The sequence below is a fragment of the Pristiophorus japonicus genome, chromosome 10, assembly GCF_044704955.1.
Source record: "Pristiophorus japonicus isolate sPriJap1 chromosome 10, sPriJap1.hap1, whole genome shotgun sequence".
Lineage (NCBI taxonomy): Eukaryota > Metazoa > Chordata > Chondrichthyes > Pristiophoridae > Pristiophorus > Pristiophorus japonicus.
The window spans coordinates 94,374,687-94,394,075 of NC_091986.1; positions in this window are offsets into that span (position 1 = coordinate 94,374,687).

The following is a 19,389-nucleotide window of genomic DNA, read 5'->3' on the forward strand; positions in this document are numbered from 1 at the left end:
ATTATGAGCCGCTGCCATGTGGCTCTTGCACCCGCAGCATTGCCACGCTGCCTCCACCGTGGCTGCTGCTGCTCCTCCTACTGGTGTGGGGCTGCAATCCCCACTGGCAATGCTTGGCCCCTCATTATGGCCAAGTTGTGTAGCATGCAGCACACCACAATGAATTGTGAGACGTGTTGAGGGGAGTATTGAAAGCTGCCTCCAGAGTGGTCCAGGTATCGGAAACGTTGCTTGAGCACCCCTGTTGTCTGCTCGATGATGTTGCGGCTGGCCACATGACTGTCATTGTAGCGATGCTCCACTTGTGTGGTGGGGTTGCTGAGGGGGGTCATTAGCCATGTGGCTGGGCTGTATCCTTTGTTCCTGAGCAGCCAGCCACGCCCATCCTATGGTGGCTGAAACAATCATGGCACAGTGTTCTCACACAAGATGAACGCATCATGTGTGCTCCCTCGATAGCAGGCATTCACGGCGAGGATGCACTGTGTGTGGTCGTACATCAGCTGCAAGTTTAGGGAGTGGTATCCCTTTTGGTTTCTGACTACCTCGCCGTTCTCAAATGGTGCTCACAGGGCCATGCGTGTGCAGTCAATAGACTCCTTGAACCCGCGGGAAGCCCACAATCCTGCCAAACCCACATGCCTGCTCATTCTAGCTCTGCCTGCTCATTGGAAACATTATGAAGTCCATTCTGTGGGCGTAGAGAGCCTTTGTGATGTGGCGAATGCAGCGATGTGTGGCGTATGAGACGCAGCATATGTCCCTTGATGCAGCCTGGATGGAGCCGGAGGCGTAGAAGGCCAGCGCCACAGTGACCTTCACTGGGACCGGCAGCGCAGTCCTGGTGTCGATGTGAGGCTGCAGGTCTGCATATAGGAGATGGCATATCTCTGTCAGCACTTCCTTTCAGAAGTGCAGCCTTCTCACACACTGCTCCTCAGAGAGGTGGAGATATGAGCATTGCTGCCTTTAAACCCATGAGGGGGGCAAGGCCTCTTGTCCAGGCATCTATGGCCTCTCCCCATTTGTGGCCCAACATGGCCAACAGCCCTTTTATCTTGATGCCGCCTAGCAAGATCATGGTATAGGCAACGCTGGCGAACTAATAATGCACCCATTAAATGATTTCATTCAAGTTGTAAGGACACTGTAATGGCAGATAAATCTGCTGCTTTAAAGTCAGAGGTTCATGCTGTACGCTCTGCGGAACATTGCACTCAATGCGACCTCTGATTATCGCTCCTCCTTCCTCGCTTTAAATGGACACGTGCTTATTTGTACTGCCAAAATGGCCACCATGCTCCACCCTTTATCTATGATTGGTTCCCTGGGAGGATAAGCCACACCCGAAACCTCCTCCAGCCAAACTGCCTTACCCCAGTCCAAGTGCTGCCTCCCCAGCCAAAGTGCCTTACCCCATCGCAAGTGCTTCCTCTTCCCCCCCGCCCCCCCCCCCCAACCATAGATGGGCAGGCATTGTGTACGGATTGTTAACAGGTTTATTGGGTATGAAGTGAATCGTGACAGTGTTATGACTTCTGGTTATCATCCACTCCAACAATGTCCCTTGTAGATGGTTGTAAGAACATGACCCGTCTTTCCTGAGTTCCCTCTTGTCATGTATCCTACATGGCTACTGTTTGTACTATCACAAGGTGTGCCACCAGAGGGCACAGCAGTGGGAGACTTGTAGGTTACCTGTACAGGTATGCCTGGCCTAGTATAAAAGGCAGGCCACCAGGTGTGATCCTCCCTCTGCAGTTAACAAATAAAGGACTAAAGTCACTACAGTTCAAGTACAACACATTGTCTCATGGAGTCATTATTAGAGCATCCAAGGACATAACAATTGGCGACAAGATTACGGACTTTCACGCGAAAATGGCTACCCTTGGTACATTGCAGCAGTTCGCCGATGGTGATGATTGGGAAGCCTTTGTGGAGAGACTCGACCATTTCTTCACAGCAAACAACCTGGCAGGAGATGACCTGGCCATACTGGTTGATAAGCGCAGAGCTATCCTGCTAACCAGTTTGGGCCCACCATCTGTAGCCTCATCAGGGACTTGCTGACACCAGCGAAGACAATGACCAAGATGTACGAGGAGCTCGTAACACTGATCCATGAGCAACTCAAGCCCAAGGAGAGCATCCTCACAGCCAGACAGCGCTTCTACACCCACCGACGGCCTGAAGGCCAGGAAATCATGAAATACGCCGCAGACCTCAGGAGGCTGGTGGCACCGTGTGTTTTTGGCGACCACCTCAATGAAACGCTGCAAGACATTTTTGTCATTGGAATTGGCCATGAGGGCCTTCTTCATAAGCTACTGTCAGCGGATACCACAGTCACACTGCAGAAGGCCATCCCTGTGAGCCAGGCATTCATGACCTCGACCTACGGTTCTAGGCAGTTGCCTCACCCTCAGGACTCAAACCCGGCAGGTACTGTGCACCGAGTGGTGCCTTTTAGAGGCTGGACTGTAGAACGCGAACCCTCTCGGGGAAGAGAGAACAGGCCTCTGAGTCCCTTAACTCAGAGTCCGTCGAGGGGGGCTAATCGAGTAGCTCCATGCTGGCATTGCGGAGGGAATCACAGGGCTCACCAGTGCCGCTTTAAAGACTATGTATGCAAGGGCTGCAGCACCAAGAGTGTCATCCAGCGAATGTGTAAGAGAAATATGACTCACTGTTGTAGGATTGCAAAATTTGTGGGAAAACCCCCCCAGTGTTTGGACTCATTGGAAAGGGAATTTAATTTGGAACTGTCAACCAGAAAGTTTGGGATCCTAGAGTGCACATGGAAGAAACTACGACTTTTAATCAAATTTAGGATTCTACTAAGCAGATTGAGTCCGTGTGGAAAGGGCTGAAAACGAAAGGATAACTATCCTTCAAGAAGAAACCAGTTTGGGTATTGAAGCTGTCTGGGGTATTGAAGCTAAACAAATTGTCTGGGGAATTGTGTAAACTTGAAAACCCTTCTCCCCGGGAGACATTAACATAGCAATAATCAAGCCAGAAATAGCCAGCCATCACCCTGAGCAGGAAACCCATCCAGCGCATACATAATGTTAATGGTCCATCCAGCCCACATGGAAACCCAGGCCTAGGCAGACATTGCAAATACCAAAGCTAATTCTTCCCAATCGAGAAACAAATTCAAAACGATCAGCACATCCGAGACAGGTTAGTCCGCCAAAATTAAAACAAAGAATCAGGGCTGATTTGGCGTGAAGATTAGAATGGCTTCAAAAGTATGACTGGGGCCTGGTTTTTAACGAAAAAAGGAAGGCAAGAGAGCGAGCAGGCATTCATCTATTCGAAGAGGGGAAGGACAGAGAAAGACCACCGCAACAGTTTATGCAGCTCTTCTGAGCACCAATATCTCCAACCTCGACGACAATCCTGGGCCACACTGCCCTACTACCGAAAGAAGAAGGAAGAACATCATCACGGTAGAAAGCAGCTCCCAGTAGCTTCGGACACCGCCATCGCGGCAAAACTGACCACAGCCAATGTGGTAACATTGAAAGCACCGCGATCGACCAATCCCGAAACCAAAACTCCTCAAGAAGAAACCGAAGATTCGAAAGTTTCCACTCTACAATCTAGTCCTAGCTACCAACAGGTAAAACATTACCTAAAAAGACTTTAAAACCTATTTCTAATGGAAGAAAGTGGGTACTCACCCCATAAGTCCAATACGTGCCCTACCGCACCAGCGGACACCACCCAACTAAAGACTACGCAGTCAGAAGTCCTCTACGATGTTCGGGGTACAGCAAGCAGAACCTACAGAGTCCAGCGAATCCCAAAATCGCGAACCACCGACAATGGATAATAAAGGATTGGTGAGCATAATCCCTGTTTGCCCTCGAGTTTAACCTAGTCAGAGTTAGGCATTGGGAGGTGGGAAGTGTAGTATTTTCTGTAACCCCTTTTTAATGTGTGGTGAAGTGTTCTTTATTCTAGCCATTTCAAACTTGACATTGTACTTTTCTTGTCTGTAATAAAATCGAAGATCTTTGCACCAAAACCAGTTGTCTCTTGCACTTAGTCACATCCCCCAAATAAATCCAAAGTCTAGAACCCAGGGAGTGGGAGCGATTCGAACCGCTCAGAAGGTCAGAGGTGAACCTGACCCCACACACCACCCCCTACACTCTGTCGATGAAGAGTCTGCAGAGGGCCATGAATCCAGCGCGGATTATGAAACAATAGGCAGAGAGGCAGCTCAGCCCCACGATGAGGTATATAGCATGTTCACCTGTACCACCAAGTGTTCCCCATTGAGGATGGAAGTCGAGATCGATGGCGTTCCAGTCTTCATGGAAGTGGACCCGGGGGCGAGCCAGTCAGTAATGAATCAAGAAGCCTTTGAGAGGCTTTGGGACAATCAAACTGAACAACCCAAGTTGCTCCTGGTTCAGACAAAGCTGTGCACTTACACCGATGAACTTATCCTAGTCGTTGGTGTAAAGTCCTTACTCTACAGTATGAAACCACACGAGGCACATTCTGGGGACAAGGTCACTCTGTGACCTTAACTCTTTATTCACAGGACTCCAAAGACGGTGACCCTGTGTGGGACCTCCCTTTTTATACCTGTGTGATCAGGTAAGGAGTGTCTCCACAAGTTCACCCCTTGTGGTCAAGGTGTGCATTTAGGTTGAGTGTATACAGTAATACAGTGGTGTTACATTGTGGTTACATACATGACAGTTGGTAGTACGAATGTAAAGGTACTCGATGATGACGCGGTGCACAAGTTACCTCTGTGGATTGTTGCAGGTGATGGACCAACGCTACTCGGAAGAAGGTGGATGGAGAAGCTCTATTGGAAGTGGGAAGACTTCACCCCTCCAGCGATTGATGTCCTCCGCTGTCGGAGGCACAGCAAGCCCTCACTTGAGGTTGGATCCGGCACCAGAGAGCAGACCAGCACAACACCTGAGGTACAGACCACTCAGCACGACTGCTTGGAGATGATTCAACTGAGACGACCTGAATGCACCTTCCAGGCTCCAGTGGCAGGGCTGCGGAGGATAAAAATCAGATCCAAAGGCTACTTCCCGGCTTCGGTGGCAGAACCCGGGGAGAAGAGGATCACCGCAGTCAACATCGTGGATGGAGGAAAGATGGCGCCCATGAGGTGATGCGCTGAAGAAAAAGATGGCCGCGGCCAGACCACGAGGTGCAGCGCTGATGGAGCAACACGCGGCACCAAACGGAGAAGAGGATTGGGGTAAAGAAAGCAAGGCTCTCTTAAAGGAGGCATGCAACCCACTACAATTAAAGGGACAGTTCCACACACTCGAGCAATGTAATAGCAACTGTAAGTTAGAGACAAAATGTGTAACTATGATCAGAGTTGTGTACATGCGAGAGGGGACCTCATAGAAACGCTTAAAATTCTGACGGGTTTAGACAGGTTAGATGCAGGAAGAATGTTCCCAATGTTGGGGAAGTCCAGAACCAGGGGTCACAGTCTAAGGGTAAGGGGTAAGCCATTTAGGACCGAGATGAGGAGAAACTTCTTCACCCAGAGAGTGGTGAACCTGTGGAATTCTCTACCACAGAAAGTAGTTGAGGCCAATTCACTAAATATATTCAAAAGGGAGTTAGATGAAGACCTTACTACTCGGGGGATCAAGGGGTATGGTGAGAAAGCAGGAAGGGGGTACTGAAGTTGCATGTTTAGCCATGAACTCATTGAATGGCGGTGCAGGCTAGAAGGGCCGAATGGCCTACTTCTGCACCTATTTTTCTATGTTTCTATGTTTCCATAAGCAAGGAAAAGTCGCGCGATCATGTAAAATGTGTAATTGATCAGAATTGTGTACATGCAACCAGCGAGGAAAAGGTATGTGATCGCAATCGGAGCTACAGAGTATCCACCATAAGTAATGAAATGTTGTGTGATGCAGGATTTCAACTGCACGCAGCCAATGCAGCAGGCAGACACCCCATCGGAAGCACACAGGTACAGAGAGCTACCCGATGCTGTAGCCTGCGTCCCCGGGACCAGAGTTATGCAACATGGAGTGTGGCCACCAGCAGTCAATACACACGAGCTGCAGAGCAAGCAATCTCAGGAGGGCAATGGCACCGGTATCAATACCCTGCCCCTGATCGGCTCCACCTCTCAGGCACCCGATGGCACCAACCACCACGAGCCTGAAACAGCAAACTGTGCTAAGGCGCAGCCCCCAGACCCCATTGCCACCAAGGCCATACCCGGAAATGAAAGGTCATTCGCTACAGTCCTCCCCAAAGGGGACTGAGACCAGCCAGGATCCCAAACCAAACAACGCTCAGGCTAGCGAGTCAGCAGTTCCCTGTGCACTGCAAGACGACAGCCCCTCAGGGAGCAGCAGCGACCCAGGGCGCAAGAAGGGACAGGGAGGTCACAGGCATCTGTGAACCTGCTCGATGCTAGGAACCATGGCAACAGTCCTCAGAGCAGGCAACTTGAGCCATCTGGGTTTGCACTGCCAGCACTGGGCACCGCGCCGCCACCAGACTACCTGGACTCCATCCAGCAGTTCTGGACTAGTTTGTCCTTACGCACCGGTTACCGATCTCCAGCACGTATCGATAATGTATCTCATCAGTCTAGCATACCAGTCTCACAACTGAACCACAAATGAATGCAAACTTGTTTTTCTGAACTTGAATGTATATGAATGCACTGAGCCTCCGGCATAACCTATATGTGGGAGGGGGAGAATGGAGTGGTCAGGGACACACACAAACAGTAACCACCAACGCTCTACTGCACCAACCACTCACCCAAGATTGAAATGACCCGCCAAGGGTCAACCAGATAGAGCTAAGCCCAGAACACAGTCAATGCAGAGGCGATTTGCACTAAAGGCTTGGGGGAGAATGATGTCATGTATCCTACATGGCTACTGTTTGTACTATCACAAGGTGTGCCACCAGAGGGCACAGCAATGGGAGACTTGTAGGTTATCTGTACAGGTGTGCCTGGCCTAGTATAAAAGGCAGGCCACCAGGTATGATCTTCACTCTGGAGTTAACAAATAAAGGACTAAGGTCACTACAGTTCAAGTACAACACATTGCCTCATGGAGTCATTAGAGCATCCAAGGACATAACACCTCTCTCTCCACCAATTTCCACCACCCCGCAAACCATGTCTCTACCCCCGCCCCTCCACCCGTGTCCCTCTCTCCCAACCTCTCTCTCTCCCCCAGCCTCTCGCGCTCTCTCCCCCAGCCTCTCGCGCTCTCTCCCCCAGCCTCTCTCGCTCTCTTCCCCCAGCCTCTCTCTCCCCTAGCCTCTCTCGCTCGCTCCCCCAGCCTCTCTCGCTCTCTCCCCCAGTCTCTCTCGCGATCTCTTCCCCAGCCTCTCTTGCTCTCTCTCCAACCCTCTCTCTCCCCCAGCCTCTGTTGCTCTCTCTCCCCAGTTTCTCTCGCTCTCTTCCCCAGCCTCTCTCGCTCTCTCCCCCAGCCTCTCTCGCTCTCTCCCTCAGTCTCTCTCGCTCTCTACCCCAGTCTCTCTCGCTCTCTCCCCCAGCCTCTCTCGCTCTCTCCCCCAGCCTCTCTCGCTCTCTACCCCAGCCTCTCTCGCTCACTCCCCCCAGTCTCTCTCGCTCTCTCCCCCTAGTCTCTCTCGCTCTCTCCTCCCAGTCTCTCTCGCTCTCTACCCCAGCCTCTCTCGCTCTCTCCCCCAATCTGTCTCGCTCTCTCCCCCACCCTCTCTCTCCCCCAGCCTCTCTCGCTCTCTCCCCCAGCCTCTCTCGCTCTCTACCCCAGCCTCTCTTGCTCTCTCCCCCAGTCTCTCTCGCTCTCTACCCCAGCCTCTCTCGCTCTCTACCCCAGCCTCTCTCGCTCTCTCCCCCAGTCTCTCTCGCTCTCTACCCCAGCCTCTCTCGCTCTCTCCCCCAATCTGTCTCGCTCTCTCCCCCACCCTCTCTCTCCCCCAGCCTCTCTCGCTTGCTCCCCCAGCCTCTCTCGCTCTCTCCCCTAGTCTCTCTCGCTCTCTCCCCCACCCTCTCTTTCCCTCTCTCTCTCCCAGCCTCTGTTTGTCTCTCCCCCAGCCTCTCTCTCTCTCCCACAGCCTCTCTCACTCACCCCCAGCCTCTCTCTCTCCGCATCCCCCCAGTCTCTGTCTCTCCCCCCCACCCCCAGCCCCACTCCCTCTCCCCCAGCCCCTCTCTCTTCCCCCAGCCTCCCTCTCTCTCTCTCTCTCCACCCAGCCCCTCTCTCTCTCTCTCTCTCCACCCAGCCCCTCTCTTTTTCTCTCTCCCTCCCAGCCCCTCTCTCACTCTCCCCCCCCAGCCCCTCTTTCTCTCTCCCCCCAGCCTCTCTCTCTCTCTCCCCCCAGCTCCCCCCTCTCTCTTTCTCTCTCCCCAGCCCCTCTCTCTTTTCCCCCCCATTCCCTCTCTCTCTCTTTCTCCCCCAGCCTCTCTCTCTCTCTCCCCCCAACCCCTCTTTCTCTATCTCTCTTCCCCCCCCCCCTCAGCCTCTCTCTCTGTCTCTCCCCCCAGCCCCTCTCTTTGTCTCTCTCTCTCCCCCCAGCCTCTCTCTCCCCACCAGCCTCTCTCTCTCTCTCCGCAGCCCCTCTCTCTTTCTCTCCCCAGCCCCTCACTCGTTCTCCCCCAGCCCCTCTCTTTCTCTCCCCAGCCTCTCTCTCCCACGCCTCCCCCCCCAGTTCCTCTCTCTCTCTCTCTCCCCCCATTCACTCTCTCCCTCTCTGCCCTCCGCTGCTTCTCTGCTTGCCGCCGCCTCTCTTGACCCCAGGCCCGCCGGGGGGCGGGGGAAGAGAGTCTGAGCCTCAGGTCCTGCTTCTCGGCACCACGTGGATAGAATTATTCGGGCCGGGGCGGGGGGAGAGGAGCTTGACAGTGGTGGGGCTTGTCGCATGTCTGTCAAAAAAGTGCAGTGCAAATAGTCACATTGTTTATATAATGCCTTTCACAACCTCAGGATGTCCCCAAGCGCTTTATAACTAATTAACTACTTTTGAAATGTAGTCACTATTGTGATGTCAGGAAATGTATGCAGGCTATCCTTCCTATACAAATTCTTTTCACCCAAGAATGTTCCCCAGGATTCCACAAAGTTAATTTCTTCATGGACATACCTTGTTGTTGATAAATTGACTGTGCTGTTAAAAATGAGTTTAATTCAACTTCAGAAACCCAAGTATTTTTTACATCAGACTTCTGCTTTGAAATTAAGAGACACGTGCCTGGAATTTCCGTGGGGTTTCTTCCAATCTCCTGTTGTAACTTCGGCCAAAGATCGGCAGAAACCCTGGAGAAATGATGTAAGCTGCTGTTTCCGCCAAAGTTACAGCCAGATATTGGAACCCATGATGAAATTATACTCCATTATCACATTTACTGCTCACCCATGCCAAGCCCTGACAAACTTCCAGCTCTTTCATGAATATCCATAATTCAATAGGACACACTTTTAAGACAAAATCTGCATTTGATAACCTTGCCATACTCAAGTCATTGATAAACAACCTTTAAATAATACCTTTACCATAATAAAACATCCCAAGGTGCTTCACAGGAGTGTTATCAAACAAAATTTGACACCAACCCACATTAGGAGATATTAGGGCAGATGACCAAAACTTGGTCAAAGAGGTAGGTTTTAAGGAGCGTCTTAAAGGAGGAAAGAGAGGTAGAGAACAATGTTCCAGGAGTGCATTGGAATAGCCAAGTCTAGAGATAACAAAGGCATGGATGAGGGTTTCAGGAGTAGATGAGTTGAGGCAGGAGTGGAGATGGGCAATGTAAAGGAAGTGGAAGTAGGCAGTCTTAGTGATGGTACAGATATGTGCTCGGAAGCTTATCGGTGGAGTGGGGTCAAATACCACACCAAGACTGCGGACAATCTTGTCCAGCATCAGACAGTTGCCATGGAGTAGGACGGAGTCGGTGACTAGAGAATGGAATGTATGCAGGGGACCAAACACAATGAGCCAGAAATTCAGTACCGCTGGAAAGCTGGTGCTCCCCCCAACTTTTTGTGGCCATTAGCGCCAACATTTTTTCATGGCTAGGCCACCCCATATTCAGCTCCAAAAGTGAACAAATGGGTTCCAGCGCTAATGAACCCTTCCAAAGTGAATTTTAGTATGGTTGTTTTAATTTGAATGTTATCACCACTGAGAAATTCACCATGCAGGTAAGGGTATTTAATGAGCCAGATGCCCCCTGGCCTTAAAGGCCAGTGTTTGCAGCAAGGCTCTGAGTTTGGAAGGAGTTTGGAAGGATGGCTGGTGTAAGAGGTGCAAGGAGAGCCAACAGGTTCACTAATCTGGAGCTGGAGACACTGATGGACGGTGTGGAGTACAGAATAAGAATACTGTTTCCTGATGTGGGGAGACCTGGCCGACAGGCAGTACATAATGCATGGAGGGAGATTGCAGGGTAGGTGTCAGGCACCTCCATATATGTGAGGACGCAACCACCTAGGAGGGTGCTGGCCAGTCTGGACCCGGCCCTTCCAGGATGGCGATGGATCGATGTCTCCTAACTCTGGGTGACGGAGATCCTCCTCCTCCTGCGCCACCTCCTCCTCCTCCTCTTGCATCTCCTCCTCCTCCTGCACCTTCTCCTCCTCAGGTGGTACTGCTGGTTCAACCCCCAAAGCTGTCCCCTCATGATTGCCAGGTTGTGCAGCATGCAGCAGATCACAACGATTATGGAGACCCATTGAGGAGAGTACTGCAGGTTCCACCAGATTGGTCCAGGCACCGGAATCTCTGCTTAAGAATGCCTATGCACTGCTCGATGATGCACCTGGTGGCACAATGAACATCATTGCATGCATGCTCTGGCGCTGTCCTGGGGTTCCGCAAAGGAGTGAGCAGCCAAGTGGACAGGGAATATCCCTTGTCCCCAAACAGCCAACTGCAATCCTAATTTGGGCCAGTGAAGATGGCGGGCACATTGGTCTGGCGCAGAATGAACGAATCGTGGCTGCTGCCTCCCTTGCCCGCTGCCTGTCTGCATGGTGCTGACGACGACGCCATCTCCTGCGTGCCACCCTGCTTCTGACCAGGTGCACCAGGTGTCGCCCTCCCAACACTCCTCCCATCCTCAGGGTGAACACTGCCAAGCAGGTCTCTGCAGCCCACAGGACTCCACTAAAGAGTCAGACCTGAAAGTTGTACAATAATCTGTGTAAACCTCTGAGCAGCATTCAGCAGGTTGAATGGAGCCATAACAATTAATAAAACTATTAAAAGATAAATACAGTGGATGCTGTAATTTTAAATAAAACTACTAAAATTAATAAAAACGATTTCCCGACCAAAGGGCCCCGATCGCAGCAACACTCCAGCGGTGTCCCATTTGAGCACCGACTCGAATACCTTGGGGGGCGGGCACCACTGGGAAAAGGCTTACCTTTTTGCAGCTGAAAATCCCGGTCCTGGTGGCTTTTCAATGGCCCGCATGCTGCAGAGCTCTCCGCTGGAAAGTCTTCTTTACAGCGGCTTCACCACGCCGTTTCCGGCGGAAGTGCACACCGCTCAAATCCCCCCCAAGTTGAATATGGATCGGGGAGAGAAAATTATCCGACCACAGTGGGGGCCGATCGATTTTATTGGTCGCCCGCCCAAACTCCACGGTAGCTGTCCCTTCGGGGACAGTGAATTTCGGCCCCAATGAGTTTGATCTCCTCAACATTTTGTTGGAAGAAATTTCTGCTCATGCAGTATTGAATGTTGGACACACGGTGTGACAATTTATCTGGTGAGGTAGAGCTGGTTGTTGTGAACGTATACATGGAATTGAACATTGTGTTTTCAGATGATGTCACTGAGGGGCAGCATGTAGATGAGAAATAGAAGGGGACCAAGGATAGATCCTTAGGGCACTCCAGAGGTAATGGTGCAAGAGTGGGAAGAGAACCCATTGCAGGTGATCCTCTGGCTACAACTGGATAGATAAGAATGGAACCAGGTGAGTGCAGTCCACCAAGCTGGAGGAGGGAGGAGAGGTGTTGGAGAAGGATGGTGTAGTCAGCCATGTCAAAGGCTGCAGACAGGTTGAGAAGGTTGAGGAGAGATAGTTTACCACTGTCAGTCACATAGGATGTCATTTGTGACTTTGATAGGGGCCATTTTGGTACTGTGTCAGGGCGGAAACCTGATCAGAGGGTTTCAAACATGGTGTTCCGAGAAAGATGGGCACAGATTTGGGAAGCGACAGCACATTCAAGGACTTTGGAGAGGAAAAGGAGTTTGGAGATGGGCAGTAGTTTGCAAGGACAGAGGGGGCAAGGGTTTGTTTTTTGAGGAGCGGGGTGATGATGGCAGATTTGAATGGGAGAGGAACAGTACTTGAGAAAGACCCTTAACAATATCAGCTAAAATGGGGGCCAGGAAGGGAAGTTGGGTGGTCAGCAGTTTAGTGGAAATGGAGTAGATGGAGCAAAAGGTGGGTCTCATGGACAAGATGAGTTCTGAGGAGGCATGAAGGGAGATAGGAGAGAAAACTGAAGAGTATTTAGGGCTAAGGCAGGAGGGAACCTTAGAGGAAGTTTGACTCAGTGGGCTAGGGGAAGGGAAGGAAGTGGCAGAGGCAGCTAAACGAAAAAAATCCATGAGCTCCTCACACCTGTTGTTGGAGGTGAGAATGGAGGAGGCTGGGAGAGCTGTTTAAGAAGACAGTTTGTACTTGAGAAAAGAAGCCAGGGGTTATCTTTGCATTTCAGGATAATCCTGGAATAGTGAGCAGGTTTGGCAATGGAGAGCAGGACCTGATGGTACTTTATCTGGTCTAGCCACAATGGCTAAACCAGTTGTATTACACTCATAATAAAGAATGAATCTGAGTTCTGTAAGCAATGAGTAAGTGTGACCTTAGCTCCTTTAATTAGACTCCAGAGTGCAGGTACCACGTGGGAGGCCTGCTTATATACAGTGCTCCCAAGGGATGCTGGAATCCTTTGGGACTCCAACAGGTAGGCCCTTTGGTGGTGGTGTGAAACAGATTGCCAAGGGTTAAATAGATAGCATCACTCCCTCGTAAAGTCAATAGTACACTTATTTACAGGGTGAGACGATCTGGGGCTTTTCGTTCCCTTGTCGGTACAAAAGCAGGTGTGGGTGAGTTGGTTGGTTCTTCACTGGGCTGCTGGGCAGCCGGCCTTGCCGGGCTGCTGGGGATGGTGAGTTCGGCTTCATGGTCAACGATGATGTCGGTTGCCACATGTGTATGTTGGAGGGTCGAAGTTGGTGGTGTCCTCTTCGAGTTGCTCGTAGCTGTTAGTGAACCGCAATTTGGTTTGGTCCAGATGCTTTCTGCACATTAGTCCATTGGCCAATTTGACCTGAAACAACATAGAAACATAGAAACATAGAAAATAGGTGCAGGAGTAGGCCATTTGGCCCTTCTAGCCTGCACCGCCATTCAATGAGTTCATGGCTGAACATGCAACTTCAGGACCCTATTCCTGCTTTCTCACATTACCCCTTGATCCCCCTAGTAGTAAGGACTTCATCTAACTCCTTTTTGAACATATTTAGTGAATTGGCCTCAACAACTTTCTGTGGTAGAGAATTCCACAGGTTCACCACTCTCTGGGTGAAGAAGTTTCTCCTCATCTCGGTCCTAAATGGCTTACCCCTTATCCTTAGACTGTGTCCCCTGGTTCTGGACTTCCCCAACATTGGGAACATTCTTCCTGCATCTAACCTGTCTAATACCATCAGAATTTTAAACGTTTCTATGAGGTCCCCCCTCATTCTTCTGAACTCCAGTGAATACAAGCCCAGTTGATCCAGTCTTTCTTGATATGTCAGTCCCGCCATCCCGGGAATCAGTCTGGTGAACCTTCACTGCACTCCCTCAATAACAAGAATGTCCTTCCTCAGGTTAGGAGACCAAAACTGTACACAATACTCCAGGTGTGGCCTCACCAAGGCCCTGTACAACTGTAGCAACACCTCCCTGCCCCTGTACTCAAATCCCCTCGCTATGAAGGCCAACATGCCATTTGCTTTCTTAACTGCCTGCTGTACCTGCATGCCAACCTTCAATGACTGATGTACCATGACACCCAGGTCTCGTTGCACCTTCCCTTTTCCTAATCTGTCACTATTCAGATAATAGTCTGTCTCTCTGTTTTTACCACCAAAGTGGATAACCTCACATTTATCCACATTATACTTCATCTGCCATGCATTTGCCCACTCACCTAACCTATCCAAGTCACTCTGCAGCCTCATAGCATCCTCCTCGCAGCTCACACTGCCACCCAACTTAGTGTCATCCGCAAATTTGGAGATACTACATTTAATCCCCTTGTCTAAATCATTAATGTACAGTGTAAACAGCTGGGGCCCCAGCACAGAACCTTGCGGTACCCCACTAGTCACTGCCTGCCATTCTAAAAAGTACCCATTTACTCCTACTCTTTGCTTCCTGTCTGACAACCAGTTCTCAATCCATGTCAGCACACTACCCCCAATCCCATGTGCTTTAACTTTGCACATTAATCTCTTGTGTGGGACCTTGTCGAAAGCCTTCTGAAAGTCCAAATATACCACATCAACTGGTTCTTCCTTGGCCACTCTACTGGAAGCATCCTCAAAAAATTCCAGAAGATTTGTCAAGCATGATTTCCCTTTCACAAATCCATGCTGACTTGGACCTATCATATCACCTCTTTCCAAATGCACTGCTATGGCATCCTTAATAATTGATTCCATCATTTTACCCACTACCGATGTCAGGCTGACCGGTCTATAATTCCCTGTTTTCTCTCTCCCTCCTTTTTTAAAAAGTGGGGTTACATTGGCTACCCTCCATTCGATAGGAATTGATCCAGAATCAATGGAATGTTGGAAAATGACTGTCAATGCATCCGCTATTTCCAAGGCCACCTCCTTAAGTACTCTGGGATGCAGTCCATCAGGCCCTGGGGATTTATCGGCCTTCAATCCCATCAATTTCCCCAACACAATTTCCAGACTAATAAGGATTTCCCTCAGTTCCTCCTCCTTACTAGACCCTCTGACCCCTTTTATATCCGGAAGGTTGTTTGTGTCCTCCTTAGTGAATACTGAACCAAAGTACTTGTTCAATTGGTCCGCCATTTCTCTGTTCCCCGTTATGACTTCCCCTGATTCTGACTGCAGGGGACCTACGTTTGTCTTTACTAACCTTTTTCTCTTTACATATCTATAGAAACTTTTGCAATCCGTCTTCATGTTCCCTGCAAGCTTCTTCTCGTACTCCATTTTCCCTGCCCTAATCAAACCCTTTGTCCTCCTCTGCTGAGTTCTAAATTTCTCCCAGTCCCCGGATTCGCTGCTATTTCTGGCCAATTTGTATGCCACTTCCTTGGCTTTAATACTATCCCTGATTTCCCTTGATAGCCACGGTTGAGCCACATTCCCTTTTTTATTTTTACGCCAGACAGGAATGTACAATTGTTGTATTTCATCCATGCGGTCTCTAAATGTCTGCCATTGCCCATCCACAGTCAACCCCTTAAGTATCATTCGCCAATCTATCCTAGCCAATTCACACCTCATACCTTCAAAGTTAGCCTTCTTTAAGTTCTGGACCATGGCCTCTGAATTAACTGTTTCATTCTCCATCCTAATGCAGAATTCCACCATATTATGGTCACTCTTCCCCAAGGGGCCTCGCACAACGAGATTGCTAATTAATCCTCTCTCATTACACAACACCCAGTCTAAGATGGCCTCCCCCCTAGTTGGTTCCTCGACATATTGGTCTAGAAAACCATCTCTTATGCACTCTAGGAAATCCTCCTCCACCGTATTGCTTCCAGTTTGGTTAGCCCAATCTATGTGCACATTAAAGTCACCCATTATAACTGCTGCACCTTTATTGCATGCACCCCTAATTTCCTGTTTGATGCCCTCCCCAACATCACTACTACTGATTGGAGGTCTGTACACAACTCCCACTAACGTTTTTTGCCCTTTGGTGTTCTGCAGCTCTACCCATATAGATTCCACATCATCCAAGCTAATGTCCTTCTTAACTAATGCATTAATCTCCTCCTTAACCAGCAATGCTACCTCCTTTTCCTTTTATTCTATCCTTCCTGAATGAACCTACTCCCTTCTTTGGCTATGACCGTGCCAGCAAGCCATTTGGGACCATGTCCATAATTGAGTACAAACACGGGGTCATTGACCTCAATATCGCGTGACAAGTTTGCACGATCATGGTACATGCTTTGTTGATGCCGCCTGCCCGCGACGTGATCATGGAGATCAGGGTGGACAAGAGAGAGCCTTGTTTTGAGCGCCCTTTTCGTGAGCAGCTCAGCTGGGTAAATCCCGGTGAACGAGTGGGGTCTGGTGTGGTAGCTGAGCAGAACTCGGGACAGTCGGATCTGCAGGGAGCCTTCCGACGGTGTTTCAAGCTTTGCTTGATGGTTTGAACTGCCCGTTCTGCTTGGCCGTTGGATGCGGGCTTGAACGGGGCAGATGTAACGTGCTTGATCCCATTGTGGGTCATGAATTCCTTGAATTCAGCACTGGTGGAAAACGGCCCATTGTCACTGATTAGGACATCAGGCAGGCCGTCTGTGGCAAACATGGCTCGTAGGCTTTTGATGGTGGCAGTGGACGTGCTTACAGACATTATTACACATTCAATCCATTTTGAATAAGCATCCACAACAACCAAGAATATTTTGCCTAGAAATGGGCCCGCATAGTCAACATGGATCCTAGACCATGGTTTGGAGGGTCATGACCTGTAAGATTTCTCAAAATTCACAGATCCCTCAATGCTTGAAGAAATCCTAAGGAGAATAACTTTGGACTCTTTTAAACAAGCTTTGGGACGGTAAAATACATGTTGGGACTAAGAGAGGGAGATTGAAGATCGAAAACCAAGGTTTGGAACTTTAAAGGTGCATGTTGGGCCTGTAAAGGGAAAAAGGCTGCAAACCAGGGGATGGGATCGACCTCTGTAAAGCCAGTTTGGATATTGGAGTTAATCAAATTGTCTGTAGGAACTGTTTAACCTCAGTCAGCCCCGTAGAAGACATTAACATTTCCAACAATCAACCCACGAAAGAGCAGTCCCCACCCTAATCACAGGACCCATTCAACACATGCATAATTCTAATCACCTTTCCAACCTGCATCGAAATCTTGGACCCAGACAGGCAACTTGAAACCAGAGAATAGCTGGGAGCTCTCAGCTCATGAATAGTGAACAGTCCCGAAACCATTTTTCGCAACATTGACACATTTTAATCAGGTTACCGTTGACGAGCCCGCCAAAAATTAAACAAAGAACGGGGATCGATTTGGCGCGCAGATTAGAAGGCCTCTCAAGGTATAATTGAGGGCCTGTCTTACAGTCAAGACAGTCAACAGTCAAATCAAGTCGAGGGCAGTTAAGAGTCGAGACGGTGCAGTCAAGAGTTCTACAGTACAACCGAGTTCAGTGACATCTTCAAACAGCTTCAGTGGCCCAGAACATCATTGGACATATCGCGGCAACAAGAGCCTTATGAAACTACCAACAAAGCATTACCATCAACCAACTTGGTAATACTGGGCCACTGCAACCGACGAATTTTGGCAAAAACCAACTCGGGAGAAAACCGGAGATTCGAAAGTTTTCCACTCTACAATCTGTTCCTGACCAGCCAATGGGTAAAACCTAACCTAAAGTAACTCAAAACCCTATCTCTGCAAGAAGAAAAGTGGGTACGTACCCCATACATCCAACACGTGCCCAACCGCATTAACGGACACACCCCCCAACTGAAGGATAACGCAGTAAGAGGTCTTCTACCATGTTCGGGGTACGGCAGGCAGAACCTATGGAATCCAGCGAACCCCGAAATCGTGAACCACCATCAACTGTCCAAAGGAAGGATTGGTGAGCATTCTCCCTGGTACCTGAGAGTTCAACTTAGCAAGAGAGAGGAATTGGGAGGTGGAGGTATTTTCTGCTGTATTTTCCTTGTGTATATTAAAGTGTTTCCCATTTTAGAGAGTGTAAGATTTCGACAGTGCATCATAATATTGTATTTTATTTCTTGAATAAAGCCAAAATTTTCTTGCACCAAAACCAGTTGTCTGCTGCACTTTTGTCACATCGCCAAATAAATCCAAGGTCTAGGATCGAGGGAGTGGGAGCGATTCGAATCGCTCAGAAAGTCAGAGGTGAAGCTGACCCACACACCACAAACTTAGCGGTGCCTCTCTGGGTCCATTGCTCAGTTGAGAGCAAGTGTTGCACTGGCGCACGCACGACTCTAAATCTGAGTCGATCCCGGGCCACCACACATGGGATCTAGCTATGGCTTTCATCAATACAATGCCTGGGTGGGTGCTGTGTAGGTCACGTATGAATGTTTCTCTGCCTTTCTTGGGCAAGACCATGTGATTACCCCACAAAAGACAGTCTACCTGTGAGGACATTTCGTCTTTGCGCCTGTGGAACGGCTTAACCTCTTCCTGCATCTCCGCTGGGACGCTGGACCAGCTCCCATGGAGGACACAATTTTTTGATCTGGCAGGCCGTAATGGGTGAATTTTCATTTTCGAATGCATCCATCACCATGAGCAAGTCTGTAGTGCCATTTCCACTCTGATGGTGGACAATGGTAGCCAACTGAGAGCATCGGCGCAGTTCTCTGTGCCCGGTCTGTGGAGGATTATATAGTTGTATGTTGACAGCATGAGTGCCCATCTTTGGATGCGGACAGAGGCATTGGTGTTAATCCCTTTGCTCTCTGAGAATAGCGATATGAGTAGCTTATGGTCAGTTTCAAGCTCAAACTTGAGACCAAACAAATACTGGTGCATTTTTTTCACCCTGTAAATGCACGCCAAAGCTTCTTTTTCAATCATGCTGTCGGCCCTTTCGGTCTTGGACAGACTCCTGGATGCATAAGTGACCGGTTGCAAAATCCCCGATTCATTAGCCTGTTGTAACACACACCCGACCCCGTATGACGACGCATCTCAAGCTAGCACTAATCGTTTACAATGGGTTATACAGAACAAGCAGTATATTTGAACATAACAGATTTCTGGCTTTCTCAAAAGCAGCCTCTTGTGATTTCTCCCATACCCAATCATCTCCCTTGCGCATAGCACATGTAGGGGTTCTAGCAAGGTGCTTAACCCGGGTAGGAAATTACTGAAATAGTTGAGGAGTCCCAGGAACGACCACAGCTCTGTCACGTTCTGTGGTCTCGGCGCGTTCTTGATGGCCTCCACCTTGGCGTCTGTGGGTCTGGTGCCATCTGCTGCGATACTTCTGACCAAGAACTCGACCTCTGGCGCCAGGAAAACACACTTCAAGCGTTTCAACCTCAGTCCCACTCGATCTAGCTGACTTAGAACCTCTTCCAGATTCTTCAAGTGTTCGATGGT